The 15,377-nt window shown below is 37.5% G+C and overlaps 1 long non-coding RNA gene across 1 annotated transcript; it reads left to right on the forward strand.

The window, feature by feature from the left end:
* The first annotated feature begins 444 nt into the window (after positions 1-444).
* LOC112976736 lies at positions 445-11,111 on the forward strand. Its single transcript, XR_003257122.1, has 3 exons — positions 445-532; positions 5,785-5,884; positions 10,859-11,111. It is a non-coding gene; the product is annotated as an uncharacterized LOC112976736 (long non-coding RNA).
* Positions 11,112-15,377: the final 4,266 nt, after the last annotated feature.

The following is a 15,377-nucleotide window of genomic DNA, read 5'->3' on the forward strand; positions in this document are numbered from 1 at the left end:
CAGAAAATATGTTGACTTAGGGAGAAAGAAAAGATTTGTTTTCTTGCATTTTCAGTTTGTGTTATGTACTTTGGGTTTTGCTGATTGCTGCATAATGTTTGTTAGGAAGGATAAAGCATCTTTAACTTGGCTATCTAGGCAAATTTGCTTTGAATTATACGTTTCATAAACATCACCGTCTGTCATTTTAGCAACAATTGGCAAAAAAATAGAAAACTGTCAACATTTCATTGGTACATTATCTTTCCAGCCTCTCCCTCCTCCCAGCCCCTATCTTCAGATAACTTACAATCTTCAGTCTTTCACGTTTTCTGAAATAGAAAAATTAATAAGAAAACTGGTATCTCTCCTCCTTCAGTTGGAACCATACAGCTGTGAATATGATAAAGCAAGTCAGGAGATTCAGGTGCATACAATATTTTGAATGTGCTTATTTTTACATAGGTCTGATCCTGTGAAGTCCTGAGCACATCCTAGCAAATGCAGATGATTTCAGTGGCAGTGGATGTCAATTCCCAAGACAACAGATAAGGTACTTTCCAGGAGAGGTTCTCTTTGTTAGAGACTCAAGCCTATAATCCCATAGTGAAAAGGCAAAATGAAAAAAAGCCAGTTTATTAAAAATGCAGAAGACAACCCCCTGCATTTAAACACTTGAAATCCACCTCTTCTTTTGTGTAGCAAGATATGTCACACTTAATGCATCCACTAAATCTTTGATATTATAATGAATCTCATGATATGAGATATTGTTGTTACCATCTTTCTGTACTAGGCATGATCAAGAGCAACGTGGAAATATTTTCTGTTGAGTGTCTACCATTACTTAAGATTTTGCTAGACTGTGCTAAGTGAACCTGGGCGCTGTTTCCTTTCAGCTCTTGCATTCAGGAGAGGAATCGCAGCCATTTGGCTGACTCCCATCTGAATCTTTGCTACTCTTTGCTACCTAGTTACAGAAGTTTCCACATAGTGCCGGGGGCAAGAAAATATGCAGGGAAAAGAGGAGAAAGCAGCCATTTGATTTGTATATTTGGGAATGGGACAGATTTAGATGGCAGAGCAGCTATGGAACTGTAGGCCAAGGTATAAAACTGTGAGTTAAACAGGATAGTGAGGGCCAGAATAATCTGATGCGTCTGGGGAAGTCATTGTGGAAAATCTTGTATATGTAGGAGGCAGAAGAATCTAGATGAGTGGAGGGGTAAGGACTCTCTGGGAGCAAGGGAATAAGGGATAAAGAGGAAGAACAGAGAAGGAAAAAGCAGTAAAGTGGAACATAAGGGTGAGAGGAAATGAGGCCTGGGGGAAATAAAGTTTCTTGCCAAGATTGCCAAAGTCAGGTCTAAAGGAAGAATTTATGTCTCTTGGATGATGAGCTGGGACAATGAATGTCATACAGGACAATCGGATGTCTAGTTCATTAGCTCAGCTGTCCAACTCATCGTTAGCATGGGGCAAAAGATCTGGATAAGACCTGCAAAAGTTGTGGATGGAGGAAAGAGGAGGGAAGAGGTATAAGTTTCTATCTTTCCAGTTACCACAGGGAGGAGGAGGAGACTTGTGCTTTATTTATATATTGAAAGTTATTTTCTAACTCAAAGATAGAATGACATGTGTTTCAAGTGCAGGTGCCTTTCCTAGGAGATAAAGTAATCAGGCAGACCTCTTTCAAAATATCTGGTGAATTGTTTTTAGAATTAGCCTTACAACTAATTTAAAAAACTAATTCTATAACTTTGATCTTTGAATTTCTTGGTTTGGCAACAGTTTTCACAGTCCACCTAGATCTGTCCTAGGCAGACACTTAAATGAATGTTCTTTCCCTTTGTACCACCAACCCTCTTCGAAAGGACAGGAGTATCCCAAGAAGGAGCCCTGCTCTGAACAATAAAGCCATACTTTTGTATCATCAGTAAAAACCTTTTTCCGTATTGTAATCACATCAGGAGGAAGCCCTTTTGAGCCAGTGCCTGTTACTTGGCGATAATATAAGGTTCCCAATGAATAAAGATAGAGACTAATATTCTTTGGCATGATTAATATTTCCACTAGCCCCTTACTCTATAGATAAGAAGCAGCCACCTGTTACAGTCATGGATGCTTGGGAGTGCTGCTGCAAGTTCATTAAAGAATGAGGTCTGACTTTCCTTGTGTGGTTTGCCAACCCCATTGCTGCTGGATTGCTGTGATTCTTCCCACTGTCTCATCACTTACTTCCAGGGAGTGACTGCACTGTGTTACATCTCCCAGCTCATTCCTGCTGCATTTTCTTTCAGTGTGCTAACCTGCACCATAGGAAGGTTTTCTGTCTAGCCCCTGCCTGGGGACAGGAGATTGGCGGCTTCCTATTGAGGGGAACCCCCCGCACACACACCTTCCTGAGTCAGTTTCTGTTCTTGCTTTTTGAAAAGATGTTGCCTTCACTTCTTGGTGAATCTGAGGTCACCTTCAGCCTATCTTTTCTTCTGGTTTGAGAAATCATGCTCTGTTGTACTCCACTTAGAAGTCCATTGATCTATTAGCCAGTCAACTGTGCTGTGTTATTCCAGGAGTAGAACGCTGTTCTTTAGACTCCATTTGGGCTGTGGCTCTCCCTGCCACCTGTACTCCACTTCACCCATACCTGTATTTCCATTGCCTGGCCTACCCTACACTCATGTATCACTATCTCTAATTATTCCAAGCTCTCCTGCATTTAACAATGTATATTGTTGATTTTCCATTTTCATAAGTCTTCCCCAAGTGCTGCGCTCTCTCTTCACTGAGAGAACCAGGGCTTCACTGTACTCTAACCAAGGCTTCCAAAGGCTTGTGCTTGCTATTGCCTTACTACTTCTAGTCTTTGTATCAGAAAGAATCCCTTCCTCCCTCAAAGCCCAGCTCCTCGCAGAACAGTCACATCATTACCTTGCTACGTAGCTGGCAAGGRGAAAGGGGAAAGGGGAAAGCCCACTTCTGCCTACAGAGTTAGTGAAACCACTGTATTGTATCCCCAAGCTCAGCCTGGCTCACCATTGCGTATGAGAAGGATGCAATCCTTCTGTAGCCAGCCTCCTGACCTTTCCATTCAATAGTGGCCTACAGTAAATGTATGCTTCACATGACTTCCGGAGAAGAAAGAACTTCTGAGGGAGGGGGAAGAGAGAGTGTGTCTGGTTGAAGTTTTACTGGGACTCGCATACCTATTCAAGTCACAGATTTTGAGAAAGCACTAGTGCCACTCACACTCCTTTGTTATGGAGAAAATGGAAACCTTTTCAGACTGAGATGCTTAAAATAGGCTCCTAAATCTATGCTTAGGCATCTAAATAGAAGCAGTTTAATTTTCAGCAATGGTGAATGTTCTGGTGATGCTAGTGTGGAAGAAAATGCTTTGTGTATAAAAGTCTGCATTATTAGAAAATGTGTCAGTTCAAGAAAATTGTCATCTACAGACAACCAATTAGAAGCAGAATAATCCTCTTCGGGGTCAGGTGGGCTTGAATCATCTTTTTTCTCCATGTTTCATGGGTTTTTTTGGTGATTTGATGGAAGAGTAGCTTCTGTTATTAATAAGTATTTACATCTACCATTTGGACCTAACCTTATGAGATTGGAACCAGAAAATGAAGCTCTTTGAAAATTTCTTAATATCCTACTTCTATTGCCTGCTTTGTAGAAATGAAAGGTCTACTGCCTTACAACACTGACTCTGACTCTAGCTCTCACTGAAGTTGTGATTCACAAGGCTCCTAGTTTTTATTATAATAGTTGCTGCAATCCTTCCTAAGGAAGGAGTGCAAGAGTATAAAAGAAATGTAGCCGAAGTTGATGTATGGTCTATACATATCACTATACATACATACATACATACATATATGTATATATACACACACACATATACATCCTGAGGAGCCTTTTGTTTGTCTGTCTTTGCTTTTTTCGCATGGGTTCTGAGGAGACTTCCCAGCAGAGCAGTTGCCTGACCCGCTTTCATTGCGTCTCCTCTCAGTCAACCTTTGAAGATTCTCTGGAGAAATTATGGTGGGGAGGGAAGCACTACTTTTTACGTGTAAACTCCGCTCCATGCAAAAATGGCAAGGGGGCCAGGATGCCAGATCTAAGCACTGATGAATACATCCTCGGATGTAATTGATGTCATACGAGCCTGCCTAAATACAGGTTTTGGTCCCAAAGCTTGGTCACTTGAATGGATTTTTTAGGTACCTAGGATTGCAAAAAAACCTCAGTTTTTTTTTAGTGTCAGTGTTACTGAAGCTGTAACCATGAAATGCAGTAGAAAAGCCAAACCACTCAGTGGAGGACTCTTTATCCTGTCCGTGTGAATGACAACCTAGTAAAATGGATGTGTTCCATAATCATAATGAAAAACATCAATTTTTTATTCCATTTGGAAAGTGAAAGCAACCTGATCTAGGTTCTGGCAAGTGTTAGGCTTAAGTTGTTTCCCTCCCAAACTTTCTGTTTAGCTATGAGTAAGAGTTTTTTTAAGATCTTGAAGACTTTATTTCCATTCATTTTCAATTTCTTCTAAGAACAGATGATTTCATACTGCAGCCTTCACTCACGTAGGTACTGGAATCCATGAGGTTATTAGTATGAGTATGGCCTGCAGATTAGGATCTCAAAACAGAATATAACCACATCAATCAGAGTTCAAAAAGTTAAGCTTTTTATATTATTATTATAAATGCTTTGTATAATATTTTATAGAAAAATCATGTTGTATTCTTTCCTTTAATGCATAACTTCAGTTAGATAACTATTAGCTGACTTATGCTCAGGAGTCGAGGTTATGCTTTAGATTAAGTTCATAATTAGACACCTTATTTAATGAGAATCTTTGTTTCTTGATAATATATTGTGAGCTGTAAATAATTTCTATTCCGTGTAGTGCTAGAAATAATGGATAATAGTTCTCTCATATTTCCTTCATGTATTTAAAAGTATTCTTTGAGAAGTAGAATTCTGATGATATTTTGTGTTCTGGAGGGTTTTTGGTAATATTTTATGTTCTGAAAGGGTTTTGGTCATTTGTTTCTGAAATTTCTAACAGCAGGTAGAAGGTAACTTTTCAACATCATAAAACTTGAAAAGTGCCAAGGAAGTAACTTTGACAGTTTGCAAAAGTTATAAAGAAGACATAAGAATATAAAATGTTTCAATAAGATTTTTAGTTATTTGCTGAAGTCATATAAATATATTGACCCTTGTGTTAGAATAGGCCTTTTATTATTAAGTGAAAACATGCTTGAATTTAATTGCTTCTTTCACATAACATTGATCTTATGTACTTGAGCTTATAATGATTAACTTTGAAATATAGCATACTATGTGCAGTTGAGATAAACTTAAATTCAGATGAAAGAAAAGTGAAACATTTGTTATTCAAATACGGATGTAAAACAGATGATACTGACTGTATCAGTGAGCATAGGGCTAAGCCGCATCCTCGGAGCGATAGCACACAGGCTGCGGGTGGGGCAGACTTTCTTCTAGCTCTGAGAAACAGCTGTACTGTTTGCTGTGAGCCAAACACAAATATTTACATTACCCAGCTAAGCAAGAATAACCAGTAAACCAACAGTCTGTAGTAATATAGATTCTTCAAAAGATTTTAAAAAGACCATTGTGGGGTGGTCAAATACCCATAGTTCAGATCCCTAAACTCTGTTCCTAGCTCAGCTTCCTGTGAGACTTTATATGTGTTATTGCTTTTCTCTTGTGCCTCTGGTTTCCATTTATGGAATGAGACTAATATTTACTTACCTTTTAAAACAGCATGGGATCCAAAATCGCTTGATGTTAATAAGCTGCATGCAGGCCAACCTCTGGCAAGTCTCCTTCGTACTTCTGACATCGGAGTCACTCTGGCAAGGAAGTAAGTTTGGGGTGACCTGACATACCCTCGTAGTACTGGAGTTCCTTCAAGTGCTCTTGTAGTACTGAAGGAGCTCAGAGCTGCTTTTTAGCCAATGCATACTATCCACCAATACATACATATTTAATGCTAAGCAACCCTGAGGCAGCTGTGAACAAGGGTAAGGGRAAGCTGGGTATGTGAGAGAAGGCAAAGCAAAAGCCAGGGGGAGCAAGAGGAAGCAAGGTGAGAAATGTGGCCAGTTAAATGAAGGTGAGATAAATGGAGAGTGCCAGGCAGGCCCTTTTGGAAAAGGGTGTCCTGCATGTGGGGTTTGTTCATGACAACCTGGGCTGCTGCCCTGCCATAAAAGCAAATGCCTGGCATCCCGCAAGAGTTTCCTGCTCTCTTTGGAGAAGCTCTCTGTAGCGCCACCAGCCAGAGATGCTGAATGTCTCCCTGAAGTCATGAGACTTACCTTTTAAACATCATGGCTTTTAAGTGAAAGTCAAGCTTTTGGTGGTTTCTGAACCTRTATGGGGTCCTGACTAGACTTCGTCATACTTAAAAACCAACTGAGACTCTCAGGGACCTTACATCCCAGCAGATGGGACTTTGAGGAAAAATGTACAGAGATAAGGACAGCTGGCAGTACTTGGCTTCAGTTGGCCCCCTCCTCACTCAAGCTATGGCTGCTGTGAGTTTAAGCTCTCCTTTCCATGCCAGCGTTGTTCAGTGCAGGTGGAGCAACTCAAGCAGCCATTAATGCAGCTTTCAGATCCTCTGCTAAAAGGCATTATGGAAATGCAGAAGATTATAATGTTAATGTGCTTAAGTATTGGTACCATTTAAAGTCTCATATGATAAATGAATTGATTTCTAATTCTTCTTTCTTTTTCCTACAAAATAACCATCTTATGTTTCAATGGAAATACTAATTAAATTGAAAAGTTAAAAGTTAATTGCTTCTGTTGGTTAGTCCCGTTTTCTAAACTAAAACCCTAAATAGTGACATCAGGATCATTCTACAATAACAGGCCATTACGATGTCAAAGATAATATTACTTTTCTAGGCTGTTGCTTAGGAGTGAAGAAAAACTGCAAGAGCTTGTTTACATGCAAATGTCATCTGTATAAAAGGTGAGGAAGTGCTCTAAAGAGGAGATATTACACAGAGACAATTTTTTGGAGATTAAAAAAACAAAGGAAATGTTTTATGATCATCATCAGTTTCTCTGTAAATCTGTACCATCAAGCATGCTGCGGAGTTAGCATGTATTGGTCTAAAGAAAGCCTGAGACCCTCAGCCTACAGAGTAAGAAAAAGGGGAAATGCAAGCAATGTGTCAAGAAATTTGCCGTCTGTGCTCTGCAGAAACCAGATGTTTTTACGAGTAATTATTATTATGATCATTCATGTAAGTAGGAATAAAATAGGGCATGATTGTTTACTGCAGTCTGTTTTCCCTAGACATGCTGGGAAATGAGAAAAAAAATCTCAGAGGTTTTCCTCCTGGTTAAATGAATAATTTTTTCATTTAACCAGGAGCAAACATGGCAACAAAAGTAGTTTTCATACTTATTGCACTTTAGCTGTGAACAGACACCATACCCTTTTTTTCTTCTAGAAAGTCACTGGAGACTGTTGAGGCATGTTAGAGAAGGTCACTTTGAATTTCTTTTGTATTGCTTGCCTGCTCCTCAAATGGGAGCTGAATGGTTGCAAAATTGAAGCATCCAAAGAGTGACAAAAAATTAGGAATAATCTACCTTGGAAACATAGGAGTCTAGGTATGGTCTTTTCAGGTGAGAATCATGTGCCAGGAATGGATAGTGCAGGAAAGTTGGCTGTGGGTCAGAGAAGCATTGCTTCTGTAGATTAATGCAGGATATCCTTTGGATTCTGATCTAGCATCTCTTATCAATTCTGATTTCAAATGTATACGGAAATTAAGAGTTATGAAATCCTTCTAAGGTCCTGGTGGTTGATTAGGAATTCTTAGTAAGCAGAAACTCATTCTTTTTCTCCTCTTCCTCACTCCCAGAAGATACAAATAACTACCAGTGGCTTTTTCATATAGGTTAGAGAATAGTGTTAAGCAAGTGCTCAGCAAATACAAATCTGGTTGCTCTGTTTAGTCTGAAAAGAAAAAGTATAGTTTTCAGCTGCTATCCCTACTGTAAGCATTAAGTTGAAGGCTTTGAGAGAGTTAAATAAGACCTATAGAAAAATTAAAATCCTGAATAGAGTCTGGAGGAGTTTAATCGAACAAGTGCATTACTGGGAGTCTCTTTGATGGTGAGGGTTAATTTATCATCCTGAATCCTATCACTTTATAAAAAGCCAGCGTGGGTTTCATTTACTTTGATGAGGCTTATTGCAAGATTCTAGAAAATCAATTTTACTGTGAGCCATATTAAACCCAGGGGAATATAAACACTATATGTACTACACATAACTTTTTGTTATTACTTACTGGATCACTGGGGAAATTATATGTTTACCATGAAGAAGGGTTATGGCTACATTCGTTGTCTTGGGTAACTCCCAGCCTGCCCATTGCAGTGAAATAAAACAAAATGGTAGGATTCAGAATCAGCACTTAACTTGTCTTCATATAGCCTGAGGTATAGAAACACTCAGCAGTATTGACTTGATTTTCCAAAGGGTTTTAAATAACTGCTTTRCTGTAGACTATCACTCTGTGTTCTTTTGCAAACAAATGGTAAATGTAGGCAATACAGACGCGGCCACTGGTTGACCAAGCTCAGGAAGTTCTTGCTCCCAGAGCTTCTTGAGATTCAAGGCAGAACTGACAGGCAGTTAACTTTGAAATGGTCAAGTTTGATCTGCTGGCTTAGTGACTTAGAAGAAAATTTGCAGTTTTTCAAAGACCGGTCATTTCTATTGTGTGCTTGCTCTCTCTCTAGTGTCCCTCCCTTTCTGTTTTACATGCTTGTTGAATTTTACATGAATTAGAAAATGATAGGAAAATAATTTTGCACAAGAGGATTTTGTTCTCTCTGGATACAGTGGGTCAGAAACTCATTTGAGCTGAGCTGAGTGTCTGGCTTTCTACTGTACACTTACATACCAGTAAGGTCATAAAATCTTTCAGTTATTGGTAATTTTTTTCTCTTCATCAGGTCTTTCAGATTATGACCTACTATTTATGTTGAAGTTATTTAAAACAAAATAAAACTGGTGAAAGGGACGAGAATTAGGGTTTTTACTTGAGGAAATCTAGATTGTAAAGAAATATACAGAAGGCACCAGAATTCAAGAAAGTATCTTTCAAAATCCAGGTGTGTGTAGCCTGCGTTTCATGGCAATTTTCATCTATTTTTTTCTACACTATTGGGCTCTGTTGTACTGTGAAAGGAAATGAACAGTTCTCCCTGGCTTCAGCAACAAAAGTGAAGAGTGGAGCAGGATATATATCTATATAAGGATATATATCTATATATATCCATGTGAGTTTTGTAAGAACTAAGATGAGATATCTGAAAAGTGCTAAATGTAGTTAAATACTCATTTGGGGTTACTCTTGAAGGGAAATGGAGAGCCTAACTCCCATATGAGCTTTTGAAACTTCTTTCCTAGAATGCTATGTATGCCAATGTTAGCATCTTTATTTACATATCACACTTGGTGGTGTCTTAATCCAAAAGTTCTTGCTTGAGCCAAACTCCCTGTGAAATGTGTTTGGAAGAAAAGAAAAAAAACATGAGATGCAGCCATTATTTAAAACTATAAACTCCATTTTGATTTATAGCTGGTTGTAAAATTATTCTAAAAATAAGCATGAAAAAACAATGGAAAAATGAACTTCTAAAATATTTATTTTAAAATTTCTTCTGATACTTATATATCTATATGTATTAGTTTACTTGTTTCCAAGGGATAATATGGATATGAGAGTTGGAAGAGTAATTAACAAAAATTGATTCACAGTGATATTGTCAATTATCTTTCTCTCTGTGTAGGTGAAAAAAATATATTCTTTTTAATGATCTATTCTAATAAGTTTCCATACAGTGAAATTTTAAAAATCAGATGGCAGAAGACAGTAAGTGTAACACACAAATTTAATACAATAAAAAGAAACATGGAACTTAGCAGTTAGCATTCTCATTATCTTTTTGCAACTTTTCCCCTTCCCTGTCTCTTGTATGTTTTAATCTTAAGTGTGAGCTCCTGAAGTCTTGGCCCTTCCTTTCATAGCTATGTTGCCAGCATTATTATTATGCAACTGAGTAAAAGCGTGAAAACAAGCAAGGGTGTTTAAAAAGGAATGAGCGCTCGTTCTTATTTTGCATTGTTCTTCTGAATCTAACCACCAAGACTTTGGTGCAGAGTGAATTTCCGTAAAAGAATGTGGATTTGTCATGGGCAACCCTGAATTGGGTTTGATTTTGCAAATCCAGGGTAGAGTGCGTGGCTTTGTGTTTGAACATGCTGAGTTCATTTCAAATGAGATTTAGTTCAGTGGAAGTGAAATCAAGTTGAAATACCAAAAGCTTTGAAAATCCCAGACGAATTATTTCTTGGATTCTTTAAAATTGTATATATTTTTTTGTCTATGTAGTGTTTGAGCAAGTACAAGCTAGCCTAGAGCTCGTGCATACAGCAGAAGATGCTCTCTGAATCTGGAGCTTGATTCTGCAGAGCTCACATCTGGTTCTGAGAATGCAGCATGTGGCTGGGGGGAAATCGGTATCTTCAGCAAATGAACAAAAGTATGAGAACCTAGCACCAAGCATATTAGAGGGTAAAGATGCATTCATACTGATATCTATACATATTTCTTCATTTCTCATATCTAAAGACTAGATTGTGTGTGCATGGGTGTCTCACACACCCTTTAGTTTTTGGAAAATCCTTTTTTTTCCCCTTCATTCTGTTCTTTGTATCTATGCACCAAGGAACTAAATTATGATCCAGTAGCTAAACAAATTATGCAGAATTATACACCATGAATATTTTATATTTCAGAACCCTGAAGCAAGGACTTTGGATGGCTTTATGTCTGCAGCAACCTCTGTCATACCCAGATGAATTCCTCARCTGATAGGTTCCTCTTCTTCCTAAAACTTTACTCAGGTCTTTGTTTTATTTTTTTCCTTGCATTTGTCAGTGATTATTAATAAGAAAATCTCCAGGGTTTTATTGTATGTAAGAAAATGGAAGTTACTGCAGTCAGCCTTCTTTCTACTACTGCATAAGGCAAGAAAGTTATTCCCTGTATAATTCTGAATTGATTTAAAACTTCATAGTCTCGTGTAAAGGGAAGTGATGTGGCAAAAACAGAAATAAGTTTAAAAAACTAACTAAACCGCACTTCATCTGAAGCTGGAATGCACCTACTCTGATGCATCTCTATTTTAAGGGGTTTTTATGTACCAAAGGATATTTACGTAAAAATATATTTCCCCATTTTCTATAAAATGTTAAGTACTGAGCCACGTAGGCTTGAATAGGGAAGACTCTAGCTATGGTGCACTGGAAAATGAGACTAGTTTACAGAAAATATTTGAAATTTTTCATTGTTTGACTAGTTTTAATTAATGATCTTGTCCTGCTTCCATCAAATACTAAAGGGCTGGCATCTTGAGATCACGTGCATCTGTCCCTGAAGAGATTGCCAAAACAGAAATATTGTAATTATAACTTAACAAGGATTCTTTGGCACCGCTTACCGGTTCCTGGGATGCAGAGCCTGTGAGTTAATGCCATAATTTTGACTCCAAGTGGCACTGAATCAGGGGGTGTGGGTATATTTCACTGTGCTCATTAATCTTCAATGTGTTCCAATAACTACACATCATATATTGGCAAATGCTGCAGTATGATTATGATTTTTTAGATAAAGTGTACTGTTTRCTGTTCGTTTAATATTAATAACTTTTCAAGAACATGACTCACACAAAGTCTTCGATAACTCATCCAAAGTATCACAGCTTATTCTTGGAAATAGTTTTGGTGGTGGTGTTGTCTGTACCTGTTTTCTGTCAATCTCATCCATTCCGTGGATTTTTGTTGATGCCAATATGATTCAACATAATGCAAAATTTATCAATTACAATAAAAATATTCACTGCTACCAGTAACGCTACCATATTCAAACACTGAGGCTTTTATGTGGTGCCTGCTGCTGTAGTGCTTCAGTATTAATCTGTCTTTTTTAATGGTTGAAATTGAATGTACCATGATACACAATACAGCCCATGACAGAGGTCCCTGTTTTGAAAGGTATTTGAGAATTTGCCTGATTTAGGTATATGCTGAAATGCTTTTCTTAATTGGTACTGTAAAGAACATATATATACAGTGATGTCTCAGACTTGTACCTGCTCATACTGGTGTTCACTGCAGATATGGTGCATGCAAGTCAATTAGGTAATACCTTGTAGCTCCAGCACTTCTAGATTTGGTGTCCTTATTTCAGCGAAATTGCCAATGAGGGTTTTTGCTTGAGTGAAATGTGTAGTATTGTTACTGCCTCTTGGTCATCAGGAACAAGTGYTTCTCCAAAATTAGTCAGTCTGTGTTATTAGTAAAACAGTAAGTAATAATTTCTATAAGAAACTGTCTGTTATTGCCTGACAGATTGTGTAAGCATAGCAGTTCATAATCCAGTATATTTTTAGAAAGGAGGAACAACATATTTTGTTTTCATTGTACAAAACTAATCTGTGTTAATGAAAAAGTGTGTAGCTCAACAGTCTTTCACTAGAAATAGTCTGATTGTGCGTTTTTGAATGTGTATTTTAGTGGTGTTATGAGTTAGGTTTGACTATTTTGTGTTTCAGGGGAACATAAAAAATAGAATTTATTTTATGCACTTTCCACTGAACTGTAAAAATAATGAAAATAACATTCATGGCCAGATAAAATTATAAAATATTATCAATGAATTAGCCTGAGATCCTGAACAAATAAACATAATATTTCCTTTTTTCCAGAGAAAGTGAGTTTAGACTGAGAACAGGAAATGCCAATATTACAATGTCCTGATGAATCAATGATATTTTTCCTTTTTTAATGGGCTTCACTGAAGTATGAAGTGGTCACTAACAGTTGTAGCTGATCCTGTATACAGGACACAAGATTGGAGAAATACTCCTCTAGACCCATATAAAATAAAAAGCTGATGAATAAAAATGCTATTTAAACAGTTCTAAAGAGAAAATGTTTGAAACACAGTCTTTTTAAGAAAGAACCTCTGGCTTACAGTGTATAAAAAAAGGTTTAAGGATAGTGCAGGTTTTTATTTGAAATGAGAAGTATTGAATATTTAATTCATCTATTTGAGAAATCAAGTTACAATGTCCTGGCCTTTACATAGTTAAAAATGCAGAATTTATTTGTGTAAATAAAATAATAAATGACATTTCAGAGGAAGGAAGAATGACTTTATTCAGAAGAATTTTACAACAGAAAAGTGAGATTTTGGACAGCTTTTAATAAATTAGTGGATGTGTTGGTTGCTTTTTTGCTGTTTTTTAACATCATTTAAGCATGAACTAGTTGGAATAGCATGCACAGCTGCAGGAAAATAATGCAAATTTTGACATTTGTGGTTTATTAAGTTGAAGCTTCGTTAACTTTTATCCCCCCAAAAGCAACTATTTTATTGTAAGTAATCACTGGAATTAAGGAAGTTGTGCACCTGGCCTTACAGTCAGAGGATGTTTGGTTTACATAAAGACTGTATGCTTAAGCCAACTGACAATTACTGACCCTTCAGCTGAACAGAAGAACCATGTTGGAAGTATTGCTGTACACTCTTCATTCACTCTCTAACTGTGCACACRTAAATGTTAAACACTGCAACTACTGCAGGGATCTAAAGTATGGGAAAGACAGAGAAAACAAGTATTTGAAAAATGTAGGAGTAGACAAGTTAATTTTCTCTTTGATATATTAGACCCCAGGTTCTCAGAGGCACGTAAAATAAATAGATGCCCGACTCCTGTTCGAATCCAATGGAAGTTCGATATCTTCCTCCTTTGAAAATCCCAGCCTACATGATCACCATCTCTATTTTTTTTTTATCTTTAGCATTGTTATTGATTTTAACATAAAAGCTTTAACAAATACACAGGCAGAGTATGTAACTTAGATGAGAAGGAGTTTGGATATTTGAAGGAGGAGGATTAAATGGTCTGAATTAGGCTTGTGAAGAATATTCTGGCCGTGGGAGGATAGAATTTGGAAGAATGAGTTGGTAGGACAGAGGAAGCTGAAGGTTGTTTCTGACTTCTATTATGATTCAAATTTATACCAGAGTGGAAAAAAACATTGAAGAATGCCTGTGAGGATTAGGAATAAATACTTGTTCCAGAAAAAGAATTTCAGTTTGTCACTCACCTTTTTGACCTCATGGGGGAACAGGTGGGAAGATAAGTGGGAAGTTATCAACTAGACAGATTTATTAACTGCTGTAGCATAGAGGCTCGTAAGGAAGAGATTTGCTAAGATACACTTGTGCTAACAGTTCCTGCTAGGTGTCCTAAGGGAACTGAACATGTAATAAAATGCTTTTGAATGTAGATCATTGCAACTTGGGTTCACTGAAAAGTTACTAAGTTCAAACCAAAATCAATGGATTCACTGGTAATTATGCATTAATGGTGTATTCCAGGGAACTCAGGTACTCAAGTAGTCATTCCAAGCCTCTTCCTTTTTCTTCTTGAGATAGCAGTGCAGGTTTATCTTTAGATTATCTTCTTCATGTTAACTTGAATTTAAATGACTCCAGCCCACCCTACCATAAAAATAATATTTTTTTCTGTATTTGATACATGTAAAATCTCTTCTTGTCTTCTCAGGTGCTAATGTGTAGTTTGAATGTCCTCTTTTCCTAGCTTGAGGAACAGCGCTGTGTAAGGAACTGTTTCATGGTGCTTGAGATGTACCACTGGTAACATCTAGCAAACTGGTCCAGTGTTTAGAAGCAGCCTGCTTCACCATGTTAGGTTTGATATTCTTTTTTCTGAGGATTTTAATTGTGGTGAGTTTATTTGTAGTGAGTATATTTGAGTTGAATGAAGTACTTGAACAAGTATTTCTTACAGATGTGTAATACCAAGTCAGAGTTTCCTCTCTTTAACTTTTTCTCTTGAGGCTCTAAGAAGGGATTGGTGAAGACAGTGTGAGGAAGCATAACAGAGTTGGAGCTTTCCCTTGGTTAGGCAGATCTCCTTTTAGGAAGTTGCTAACCCATATGGTATACTTGAAATAGCTAAATTCTGGCATCTGAATGAATGGAAATGTGGGAAGTATCTAATGCCCAGTCTTAAAGGGCAGGACAGCTCATAGAAGYCCCTAGATCTGTAACTTCCCAAGGTCATCCGTTCCCTGTAGTTGCTAGCTGTTAAAGGAAAGATCTGAACTAAAACTCTTAGTGAAAAGACTGTAGGATAAGAGGCCTTCAGGTCATTTTAGAAAGATTTCTACCTTCAGAGCTTCTGCAGTAATTCAGCTCTGCCACCAAGTTGAATGTTGTACT

This window comes from Apteryx rowi, unplaced genomic scaffold (genome assembly GCF_003343035.1).
Source record: "Apteryx rowi isolate R43461 unplaced genomic scaffold, aptRow1 scaffold_76, whole genome shotgun sequence".
Lineage (NCBI taxonomy): Eukaryota > Metazoa > Chordata > Aves > Apterygiformes > Apterygidae > Apteryx > Apteryx rowi.